The sequence below is a fragment of the Grammomys surdaster genome, unplaced genomic scaffold (genome assembly GCF_004785775.1).
Source record: "Grammomys surdaster isolate TR1022 unplaced genomic scaffold, NIH_TR_1.0 205, whole genome shotgun sequence".
NCBI lineage: Eukaryota > Metazoa > Chordata > Mammalia > Rodentia > Muridae > Grammomys > Grammomys surdaster.
In genome coordinates, this window is record NW_021604650.1 from 3,867,959 (window position 1) to 3,878,855 (window position 10,897).

Consider the following 10,897-nt stretch of genomic DNA (forward strand, 5'->3'; position numbering starts at 1 on the left):
AAGTACCTACAAGGCGGCTCACCACAGCCTGTAACTCCGTGTCTAGGGATCTCCTTCTCCTGATCTCTGCTGGTTCCTGTCTACACATTCATACACTCAGACACATATAGCTACACATTAAATAAACAATTATGTTTAAATGTCTCTATTGTGGTGGGGATTTGGACCTAGCCCCAAGGGATAAATAAATCAACATGGCACAAACAAGAGAGAAGTGTTCACATTTATTTAAGGCACGTTTCCACGGCGTGGGAGCCTTCGCAAGGAAATGAAGCTCTGAGGACACAGCTGGTGTTGAGTCCTCATGTGGTAATCAAGTTGCCAAAGCAGGACAAAGCCTGGGAGCTTGGGAGGCGGTTGATAGGGTGGAGAAGTGGCCAGAAGACCAGGGCTAGCTTACCAAGCCGTTTGTGCAGACTTCCCTCAGCCTCAGTGTTCTCCCTTCTCCCTTCTTACTTAACCTTAGCCTAAGCTCAGGCTGAAAGCATTAGCTTCCAGATACCATGCCCACCTCCATTCCTGACAGAATTCACTGCAGCTAAGTTCAGACCTTGCAAACAGAGGGACAAGAAAGAGGTATTAGTGTCCTGGATGAAATGGTAGCTCAGGGATGGCTGTTGGTTGGGGGGTGTGGATGGTAAGGGCGGGTACCATGCGTTGAGGCCAATGTTCGGAACCATCCATGGACTCAAAGCAAACCTGGATGGTGCTTTGTGAGTCTCAAGTCACGGAGCAGCTGCGGGCAGTGTGAGGCATCATTCAGAAGGGCACGGAAAAGGACCAGCATTCCTTCCCTGATGATAACTGTCTGCCCTGCTGTAGGGACGGCACTGTCCTGGTGGGTATTTTATCCCCTACTGTTGAGGTAAGAAAAAAGGGAAATAAAGCAATAAATAAGGCCAGGCCAGCGTGGTCTTTCTTGCACCTGCTATCTCTCTCAAACATCTCGAACTCAAAGTAGTCACTACGCCAGAGGGGCGTGCTTAGGAATGGCGTCTTATTCTTTTCACGTGTACATGCATGTGCACATGTACACAGAGATTTAGTGTAGTGTTCTGGGTCGCAGGGACCCTTACAAGGTATTATGGGTAAGATGGAAACCCCGGAAGCTGGGGAGCAAGGTAATTCCAAGCCTTGGAGCACTGATCGGGTGGATTCCAGGCGTTGGCTACACAGGAGCTACCTGGTCAGGCAGTCAACCCAACACCTCCACCTTTGTGTTCTACTCAGGCTCTCAAGTGGATGACGTCCACACACACTGGAGAGGCTCATCTCTTTTCTTTCTTTTTTTTTGGTTTTCCGAGACAGGGTTTCTCTGTGTAGTCCTGGCTGTCCTGGAACTCACTCTGTAGACCAGGCTGGCCTCGAACTCAGAAATCCGCCTGCCTCTGCCTCCCAAGTGCTGGGATTAAAGGCATGCGCCACCACCGCCCTGCTTCTCATCTCTTTTCATATTCCAATGCTAGTCTTTTACAAAACCACCCTTATAGAATGTCTAGGAATAATGTTCATCTGTCTATCTAGGCATCCCATGGCAAACTGACAGGTACGACATCCTATCTGGGCAATCCCAGCTCTCCACTGCCCCCTCTGATGGCCCATTTTGTTGAAGACTGGAGAAGGGAAAGTGATTAAGTGGTGACTGGAGGCAGGGTAACCAGCGCAGAGGGAGGTTGGGTCAGACAGAGGCCCTGGGTGTGAGCAGATCAGGGCTGCAGGAATCATAGGGTGAGTCTCAGTCCTCCCAGGGATAGCTGGAGAGATGAGAAGGACCTCCTCGGAGCAGCCTGAAGGGGAAAAAGTACATGTCTGGAGAACCTTACCTAAGGCCAGAAGTCACATACTGGAGCCCATCCAGACACCAAATTCCCTCCTCTACTTCTAAAACAAAACCTCATTGTAATAAAACGAGGCCTTCCAGGACTTGCCACTGGAGAGCCAAGAAAGAGGCATTAGTGTCCTGGCTGAGAGGGTGCCATGGGTGGTGGGGCTGGGTGTGGAATGGCTAGGGATGATTACATGGATAGAGGCTGTTCAGAGTATCAGAGTAACCCTGGATGGTGCATCAAGGTGGATGCCTGGATAACTTGGCAAATCCCAGGTACAGCCGGAGGTCACACCAGGCACTGCCCAAGAGGCTGGAGAAATGGGCCAGTGGCTGCAGCCCATATTGCCACAGGGAGGCCTTTGGATTCAGGCAGTGTGGGTCAAAACTGAGATGATGTCAGGATGGAGAGGTGGCCAAGCAATTAAGAGCACTGGCTGTGCTCAAGCAGTGGTGGCACATGCCTTTAATCCCAGTCTCAGGAGGGAGAGGCTGGCAGATCTTTGTGAATGTAAGGGCAGCCTGGTCTACAGAGTTATGTTCTAGGATAGCCTGAGCTACACTGCTGCTGTCTTGATAAATGGAAAAAAAAAAAAAAAGCAAGGCACTAGCTACTCCTCCAGAGGACCTGGGCTAAATTCTTAGCACCCATATAGTAATTCACAGTTTGTAACTCTAATTCCAGAGCATCTGCTCCGTTCTTCTGGCCTCCACAGGCACCCGATACGCAAGTGGTGCACAGACATAGACTCATGCAGAACACTCACACAAATGAAATTACAATAAAAAAAAGAAAGTAAGAACTTGGTTTTCCTATGTGCTCTCAAGGTGACAAAAAGCAAGGGACACAAGAGAGATCTAATGTGGGGGAGGGGAACAGGCAACTGCAGAAAGAGTGACAATGGGAACAAACCTCCAAGCCAGAGGGAAAGATAAAAAAGATACTACAATAACTAGGATATAAATGAGAGAAAAAGAGAGTTTCGGGCTATCACAGGGCAGCACACACGAAATCTCGAGGTGGAGAGTTGGGAGTGTGGGTAAAATGGAGCCAATAACGTTGTGGTCGCTGGAGAACAGGGGAATGTTGTTTGATGACATTCAGAGAGAAGAGCAGGGAGGACCCTAATGGCAGGTAGCACGTGGTCACTGAACACTGGTGGCTTCTGGTAGGTAAAGAACAGAGGACACAGAGCCATGAAGCGCTGAGGAGCAACCAAGACCCACAAGGACCGTCTCGTGGAATCCACAACTCCCAGGAGTGAAGAGACCCCTTGTCTTAGTCTTCTCCTGTTGCTGTGACAAAAGCAACCTAAGAGAGAAGGGTTGTTTTCCTCACAGTTCCAGGTTACAGTCCACCAAGGCAGGAAGTCACGGCACAGGAGTCAGAAGCTGTTGGTCATGTCACAGTCACAGCCACAGCCAGGAGGAGAGGGATGCGCAAGCCGGCTGCGGCCAGCTCCCCCTCTGCACTTACAGAGTCCAGAATCTTCTGTGGGGATTTGGGCATATCCACATTTAGGATAGATCCTTCCACCTTAACTAACCTAATATGCTAAGTCCCTACAGGCATGTCTAGAGACCCATCTCCCAGGTCACTCTAGACTCCAGGAAGGTAACAATGAACACTAACCATCACACACGATGACTTTTAAGTCACAGGAGTGTAAAGTAGAAGGCAACAGGGAATTGCATTAGATTTTGGGGGTGGGTGTTTTGTTTTGTTTTGCCTTGGCTGTTCTGGAACTTTGTAGACCAGATTAGCCTCAAACTCACAAAGATCTGCCTGTGCCTCTCTGCCCCTCTGCCCCTCTCTGCCCCTCTGCCTCTCTGCCTCTCTCTCTGCCTCTCTGCCTCTCTCTCTGCCTCTCTCTCTGCCTCTCTGCCTCTGCCTTCAAGTGGTTAAATTAAAGGCATGTGCCACATGCACTGGGCCTGGGTGGTTTTTAAACAAGTTCAAAAGTATTTTGTCTTCTAGCTTCTCAGTGAAATGTTTCACTACCTGAGGAGGACATGGCCGAGGAAGTAACCCTGAGGGGCTTCCAGGGCTAGAAGATATCACTTCACTTGTGTTAGTTCATTTTTCTGTGATAAAATGCACTGACAAAAGCAACTTCAGGAAGGAAGGGCTTATTCTGGCTTACAGTTCTAGGATGCAGTCCGTCATGATGGAATGCCACAGTGGCGGGAGCAAGAGGCAGCTGCTCAGATTCTCTGGTGTTAGCATTCTGTCTAAACTCCACCTCCACAGTTACCTGGCAACAGCCAGGTATGCACCGTCCCACAGTTACCTGGCAACAGGCAGGTAGGCCTGCCCACTATAAAAGGGGCTGCCTGCCCCCTCCTCTCTCTCTTGCTCCTCTTGCCCCCCTTACTCCTGAGCCTGCAGGTCCCCTCTGCCCCTTGCCCCTTCCCTTCCCCCTTTCTCCATGTGGTCATGGCTGGCCTTTACTTCTCTACTTCTGCTCTCTGCTCTCTCTTTCTCTCTCTCTCTCTCTCTCTCTCTCTCTCTCTCTCTCTCTCTCTCTCTCTTTCTCGTTCTCTCTTCTCTCTTCTCTCTTCTCTCTGCCTCTACTACCCTCCTGGCTCCCCTCCCCATGCCCTGAATAAACTCTATTCTATGCTATACCGTTGTCATGTGGCTGGTCTCTCAGGGAGATGCCTCGGCATGGGCCCGCTAAGACATCCCCTTCCACCATTGGTCCCTGTCTATCCTTTCATCTGGAGTCCCCTGTAATCCCAACACCAGAGAGGCAGAAGCAGGAGGATTCCAAGATCAAGGACAGCTGGAGCTACATAGTGAGACTCTGTCTCAAAATGAAGAAATAAACAGTACCAGGGAAAGAAGGTGTCCTTGTGACTTTAGGATATGTTTCTTAAGCAAGGCCCCAAACGACACTGTTACAGCTGAGGATTTCCTTTGCACAATGCTCATTGTTGTGCCAGATTATCAGAGGAAAAGACTGCAATCGCCAGACTCGTGGTGTTCAGTGGTGGAGCTGAAGTTCCTAGTCTATCAGAATCCTCACAAACGATAAAGCCCACAAAAACAAAAGTTCCTTTCAGTTTCTGATGAAAGTAAAATGTGAAGTGCTGGGAGCCGACTCCTAGCAGAAAGCGGCTATCATCTTTGCAGCCATCTCGAGCCATATACCCTGACAAGAGACTTGTTTTCAACAGCCCACAACAGCTGAGCACACTCTGATAAACATCTTGTTTTTCTCCCATATCTTGTTTTGTTATTTAGTGCCCCCAGCTGCAAGGCGCACGTGGTAAAGTGTCTTCAACTGTGTTCCCCTGCTTGTGCTTATATAGACCCAGGATTTCCTTCAATAAAGGAGACTTGAACAGATTCTCTGTCTTGTCTCCATTCTCTTGCCTTGCCCTCCCCACTCTCTCGTGCTAGACCCTGACCTGCAGACTGGAGCAGGAGCTCGGGCCGGAACAGTGAAGCAGCTACAGTCCTGAGCTTCTAGCCTTGGACTACATGCCTGGAACTCACAAACCAGAGGTTAAAAGGAAAGCTGGGTGTTCTGGAACACCTGTAACCTGGTACTTGCCAGGATCACTGTGGAAGAGGGTGAGTTGGAGGCCAGCCTGGGCTACATAGAATGGCTCAGTCTCAGACAAATGAAAACAAACTGGGCCAGGGAGATGACTCATCTGGTAAAGGTGCTGGCTGACAGATGTGAGACCTGGGTTCAACCTTTAGGACTCACTTGGTAAGAGAGAACTAACTCCTGTAAATTGTCCCCTGACCTCCACACATATGCCATTGAATGCACATACCCACACATAGACATCTGTCGGATGGACAGATGGATACACACATATAATATCAACAAACAAAAAGTCAATGAAAAGACTTTGGAGTTTAAACACAGGCTTCAAAATACAATGGGAAAACTATCGCCAGGCAGTGGTGGTGCACGCTTTTAATCCCAGCACTTGGGAGGCAGAGACAGGTGGATTTCTGAGTTTGAGGCCAGCCTGGTCTACAGAGTGAGTTCCAGGACACCCAAGGCTACACAGAGAAACCTTGTCTCAAAAAAAAAAAAACTAAAAAACAAAAACCCAAAAAACTATCCATTCAACTGCTCAAAAAAATTCTTTACACTAATCATCTATCAGGCCTTGAAGAGAGTTGCAGAATATTCCAGACAGCAGAAAAGAATATATAGGCTTATTATAAAGCCAAAACTAAAGTTAACAAAGTCAGGTAACAAATCACTCTATCATCTTTTCCATTATAAAATGACTTTTAAGAATGACACCAGGTAGGGCTGGAGGGATGGCTTAGCAGTTAAGAGCACTGTCTGTTCTTCCAGAGGTCCTAAGTTCAATTCCCAGCAACCACATGGTGGCTCACAACCATCTGTAATGCGATCTAGTGCCCTCTTCAGATGTGTCTGAAGACAGCTACAGTATATTCAAATAAATAAAATAAATCTTTTTGAAAAGATATTTAAAAAATCATGGCAACAGGGGCTGTAGAGACGGCTCAGTGGTTAAGACCACTGGCTGCTCTTGCAGAGGACCCAAATTCAATTTCCTGCACCCACATAGTGGCTCACAACTGTCTGTAACTCCAGTTCCAGGGGATCTGACACCATTAAACAGACACACATGCAGACAAAACACTGGTACACATAAAAACAAATCATTTAAGAAGAAAATAAAAGAGTTAAGTGTGGTGGCGCACGCCTTTAATCCTGGCACTTGGGAAGAAGATGCAGGCAGATCTTTGAGTTTGAGACCAGACTGGTCTACAGATTGAGTTCCATGAAGGGCTACACAGAGAAACCCTGTCTCAAAATGCCATAAATAAAAAAATAAAAAATAAAAAAATAAATAACACCCAAGCCAGATGTGGTGTTGTGTCACGCCCACCTCGCCAGCAAGGATGACGCAACAACAGGATCCTTCTTCACGCACTTTATTGGGGAACACACCATTGATTGTAAAGCGAAAGACCCCGAAGCCTGAACTGGGTGTTGCTTAAATAGCTATCACAACTGTGTATAAGTGTCTAATTGGTGCTTCTTGCTGAACCTCATTTACATACTGCTCGGGAGGGTGAGGAGCTGTGTCTGAAAGATACGCATGCTCACAGCAGGTGTTTACAACCCTGAATACAGTTGTTTTCCACCTCAGACACAGGAAACAGGCGCCATCTTCTAATGGCAGCTCCTTACAGTGTTGCTTTGGGGAAGCAGAGCAGATACCTGTCAATTCAAGACCCCATCCAGGGGTACGTGATGAGAACCTGTTTCAAGAGGTCAGGGTGAAGAACGACATTAAGGGCTGGGATGTGGCAGAGTGCTTGCCTAATGTGCATGACACTCCGGGTTCCCAGTACCGTATAAGTTCAAGTGTGCTGGTGCCCGCTTGCCATCCCAGTACCGTATAAGTTCAAGTGTGCTGGTGCCCGCTTGCCATCCCAGTACCGTATAAGTTCAAGTGTGCTGGTGCCCGCTTGCCATCCCAGTGGTCTGAAGGTGTAAGCAACAAGAGGTTCAAAGTCATTTTCAGCTACATAGTGTGAGGCCAGCCTGGGCTACATGAAAAGGACATTCCCTTCAACTAAGTGGGTTTTGGGGATTGGAGTCAGGTCCTGGGTTTGGCAGTGGATGCCTTTACCCAGTGAGCAATCTCATCTGTCTTGTTTTGATTTCATCTGATTGACATGGTGCTATTCTATGTACCTCAGGCTGGGGAGACTCCTAATACAGAAGGCAAGGCTGAAGCCACAGACACTTCAAAACTTACATTTAAAAAAATCACAGTCTCAGAGGCTGGAGGGCTGGCTCAGCAGTTAAGAGCACAGTCTGCTCTTGAGGCGGACCAGAGTTCTATTTCCAGTACCCACACAGTGGCTCAGAACCATCTGTAACTTCAGACCCAAGGGATCTGATGTCCTCTTCTGGCTATCAGCAGGAGGCTTGACTCAGTAGCAGAGCTACACACAGGAGCCACCGTGGAGGGCCTAGGGGCCTAGATCTGTGTAGACGGCTTGTGTAGCTTGTGCAAGGCTCTGGGTTCTGCCTTCAGCGTTAGAAAAGAAACATCTTGGCCATTCTTGGCGTTTTGTTGTTCTATACACATTTTACTATCAAATTCTTAGTTCTATGAGAAGCCATGGTGAGCCTTGGACAGAGTTTGCACTGACTGTTTGGAACGTCAAATTCCTGCACATATGAAATACTGGCTGACTCCTGGGTTCCTAGACCAAATCATGCAAGAAAAAAGCTTTTAAGTACTAGCCAGGACCTCATGACCTAGTTCAACAACTGAGGCTCCTCCTCCTAGCTTTAAGATTTTGCCATGGGAAGAGCCTTTGGGAAGTAAACAGTGACCTCCGGAGGCGAAGGCGCAGAGGAACTAAGCAGCTCAGCCTGTGTCTGGCCACAAAGACTCGGGCAGGCTGTTTTCCTTTTCTTAAACTCAGTGGTTCTCAACTTTCCCAATACTGAGACTCTTTGATACAGTTCCTCATGTTGTGGTGACCCCAACCATAGAATTACGTCACTCCTACTTCGTAACTGTAATTTTGCTACTATTATGAATTGTAACCTAAGTCCCTGACTTCAGGATATCTGATATCCTACTACTGTGAAAGGGGTTTCAACTTCCTAAGAGGGTAATGACCGACAGGTTGAGAACCACTGATTTACAAACCAAGGCCATTCTAAAAAGTGGATTCTTTGGATTAGGGCGATTCAGTTCATATTTGTAACAGTTTCCAGATTCAGTTCACATTTGTAACAGTTTCCAAGGGGTGTATAGTCACTCCTATGTCTGCCATCCCACACAGCCATCAAGGACATACTGGACAAAAATATTCTGACTGCTCTTTCAGAGGAAGAGCTTAGTATTTGAGGACAAAGAGAATAAGCAAAGTGCCCAGGACAACTCAGGATTGGCAGAGGGAACAAGGCAGAGAGTCAGCCCTGACCTGCTGGGTGTCTAAGCTCTGGCAGGCAGCTGGAGTGCCCTGTTCCTGTGATCCATGACCTGTCTCAGTTACGACCGCAGTGGCTCTACCTGAGGAAACTGCAGGTGATGTCTACCTTGACCAACAGGACGGAAGACAGAGAGGGACAGGGGCAGGATCCCCAGCCAGGTGGGCTGACACATGGGACCTAGTGTGAAGTCACATGGTCTGGTGAACACACAGGGCTAGGCTGACCGTGGGCCTGGTGCTGGCTCTCTGCCCACTTCCCTCCCAGGAGAGGCTTGTTTCATCTGTATGCTGGACTCCAGCAGCTGTGTTCCATCTGTGTTCTGATTCATATTATCTAGCCTGGAAATTAAATTTAGCTATGACTTAGCCAGAGTTGAGTGTGAACTTGGAAGGAAGAAGCAGGCAGGTCTCTGTGAGTTTGAGGCCAGCCTGGTCTACAGAGTGCGTTCCAGGACATAGCGAGACCCTGTTTCAAAACAAACAAACAAACAAATGAACAAACCTGCTAGGTATGAGGAGGCTGTAATCCCAGCACTCAGAAGGCAGGAAATCAGTTCAGGGCATCCTGTGCTACAAATCAAGTTTGAGGCCAGCCTGGGCCCCAAGAAACCCTGTCACAAAACAACAACAAAGCAAAAAATAAAAAATAAACAAAAATGAGACCAGCAGAGAGGTCTGTACATATACTGCATGCCATTCCTGTTCTAAAGTTTTACAGATGAAAACATTTAATGAATGCAACCACACCTGGGGCACAGAGAGGTCAAGGAACTTGATCCAAGCCACAGAGCATGTCAACAGAAGGGCAGAGGATTAAACCTGACTGAATTCAGAGTCTGCTCTCGGCAGCTTCACGAGGTGTCCCTCCTTAGGGCAACAGTAGTTTACTTGATGGGAAAGGGATTGAGGTGATTAAGCACAGATTAAGAAGGAAAGTTACTCCATCATCTCAGATGTCAGCCACCAAACACCCTTCAGGATAAACCTGTGCTCCCAGGACTGCTCCTAAACATGATCAAGACGTCTCTCCCAAGGGGCAGATAGAGCTCAGTTGGCAGGAGTGAGTTGGGGAGGGGGTGGAGGGCTGGGTTGAGGGGGTAAGGCTGCCTAACATGCATGAAGCCCTGGGTTCAATCCCCAGCTCTGCATGGTGTTTGGATGCATGCCTGGAAATCCAGTGCACTGGCTGGTTTTGTGTCAACTTGACACAAGCTGGAGTTATCACAGAGAAAGAAGCCTCAGTTGAGGAAATGCCTCCATGAGATCCAGCTGTAAGATGTTTTCTCAATTAGTGATCAAGGGTGAGAGGGTCCACTGTGGGTGATGCCATCCCTAGGCTGGTAGTCTTGGGTTCTACAAGAAAGCAAGCTGAGCAAGCCAGGGGAAGCAAGCCAGCAAGTTACATCCCTCCATGGCCTCTGCATCAGCTCCTGCTTCCCGACCTGCTTGAGTTCCTGTCCTGACTTCCTTTGGTGATGAACAGCAGTACGGAAGTGTAAGCTGAATAAACCCTTTCCTCCCCAACTTGCTTCTTGGTCATGATGTTTGTGCAAGAGTAGAAACTCTCACTAAGACACCCAGTAATCAGGGACTGAAGATGGAGAGAGACGGTAAAGCCTCCCTTGCTTCTGTAGGAAGTTTGAGGCCAGGCTGGGCAGTGCTGACCCTGTCTCAAAATCCTGAAAGCTTTAGCAAGCTTCTTATACTGGCAGTCACAAGAATTTCAGACTTAAAAGCACTTGGTTCCAGGACGGTGGGCAAGGAGTTTAGATTCTTCTGTCAAATTGTAAATTTTTTGGATCATTAAACTCATGTGCTTTTGTAAAGTGTCTTTTTTTTTAATTATTGGGAAAACAGAGTGCAGAGAAGCCAAAGGGATTATGCCAATTAAGTTGGCTGTGAAAACGGCTGCTACAATTCCTTAATTTTTATTTTAATTAATTAATTAATTATTCTTTGAGCCAGTGTCTCACGCAGCACAGACCAGCTTCAGACTAATGTGCTGTGTAGGCCATGATAATCTTGAACTCCTAATACTCCTGTCTCTGCCCTCTACCTCTTGAGTGTAGAGATGAAAGGCGTGTATAACTCCGCCCCTTCACCCCCTC